Here is a 1,808-nt window from a genome sequence, read left to right as displayed (position 1 = left end):
AATCTTGTTGCTCATTTGCTCAAATCTTGTTGCTCATTTGCTCAAATCTTGTTGCTCAATTGCTCAAATCTTGTTGCTCATTTGCTCAAATCTTGTTGCTCATTTGCTCAAATCTTGTTGCTCATTTGCTCAAATCTTGTTGCTCAATTGCTCAAATCTTGTTGCTCATTTGCTCAAATCTTGTTGCTCATTTGCTCAAATCTTGTTGCTCATTTGCTCAAATCTTGTTGCTCAGTTGCTCAAATCTTGTTGCTCAGTTGCTCAAATCTTGTTGCTCATTTGCTCTAATCTTGTTGCTCATTTGCTCAAATCTTGTTGCTCAGTTGCTCAAATCTTGTTGCTCGTTTGCTCAAATCTTGTTGCTCGTTTGCTCAAACCTTGTTGCTTGTTTTCTCAAATCTTGTTGCTCATTTCTCAAATCTTGTTGCTCATTTGATCAAATCTTGTTGCTCAGTTGCTCAAATCTTGTTGCTCGTTTGCTCAAATCTTGTTGCTTGTTTGCTCAAACCTTGTTGCTCGTTTTCTCAAATCTTGTTGCTCATTTCTCAAATCTTGTTGCTCATTTCTCAAATCTTGTTGCTCATTTGATCAAATCTTCTTGCTCAGTTGCTCAAATATTGTTGCTCGTTTTCTCAAATCTTGTTGCTCCGTTGCTCAAATCTTTTTGCTTGTTTTCTCAAATTGTGTTGCTCATTTGCTCGAATCTTGATGCTCGTTGTCTCAAATCTTGTTGCTCATTTCTCAAATGAGGTTGCTCAGTTGCTCAAATCTTGTAGCTTTTTTTTTCAAATCTTGTTGCTCATTTCTCAAATCTTTTTCTTCATTTGCTCAAATCTTGCTTCTTACGCTTAAATCCTCTTGAGACTGATGAAGAATCATATTCATTTGTGCAGCAACAACAGAAAACCAAACTGCAGACCTGATGGAGGAGGATGAGTTTCGCTTGTCTCTTCAACATAAAAAAAGAAACATAAAAGGCTCTTAAAGCAGGTTGGTGAGTAAACAGGTCGAAACCGATTAGGACTCCGAAGCTCAAACAACTCGTACGTGTCTGAGAATACGTTGGCAGAGAACAACGGTGTAAATTCACAGGAGCCGAATTGAGAACAGGTGTGGTAACTGTGGCAGTCAGGTAACAGACGGAGAGCTGAGGAGACGTGGGTGGACCCGTGTGTGACAGGAAACACAACAATTACAGTTTTCAGAGGTGACAGGAAACAGAAATAGACATTCTTCTAAACGCAACACTCTGCTCAAACTAAATAAAACTTCTCCATGGACATCTGCTTTAGCAAAATAGCATAGTTGATGTCATTTAAAAAAGAAATCACAAGGAGAATATGGAAAGTCTTTTTATAATTACATCTTAATGGCTGAATTCTTCCAGATGCATCAGTGTGAACCATTTTAATGAGCTGAGAGAGAGAGGCCAATTAGTACTACGTCTTAGACTAACAGCAGTATAATGTGCAACATCGGTTCAGGTTTCCTCAAATTTAGATTTAATCCTGGAAAGACATCATTAAATCTGAGAAAGACAGAGGAGCAAGTTTAGAGTAGAAAAGTTTAGAAACAGTAACGGTAAAAAACATTACACAATCACTGAATAATATGCTTAAAAAGGGGAAAGAATCCCAGTAAAGTGATGTTACCTGACTTTTAACATTTTCTGCCTTTTCCTCAAAGACAAACATTAAAGGGATCCATGATTAGTTGTAACATTAGACTTTATTTGATAAACATATATTTAACTGTAAAATAAAGACTGTAAAAATACTGTAGGCTGTTTAGTTTTTATAATTTTTAAT

Source organism: Austrofundulus limnaeus, unplaced genomic scaffold (genome assembly GCF_001266775.1).
Source record: "Austrofundulus limnaeus strain Quisiro unplaced genomic scaffold, Austrofundulus_limnaeus-1.0 Scaffold622, whole genome shotgun sequence".
In the NCBI taxonomy this organism is placed as follows: domain Eukaryota; kingdom Metazoa; phylum Chordata; class Actinopteri; order Cyprinodontiformes; family Rivulidae; genus Austrofundulus; species Austrofundulus limnaeus.
Note: the sequence above shows the minus strand (reverse complement) of the source record.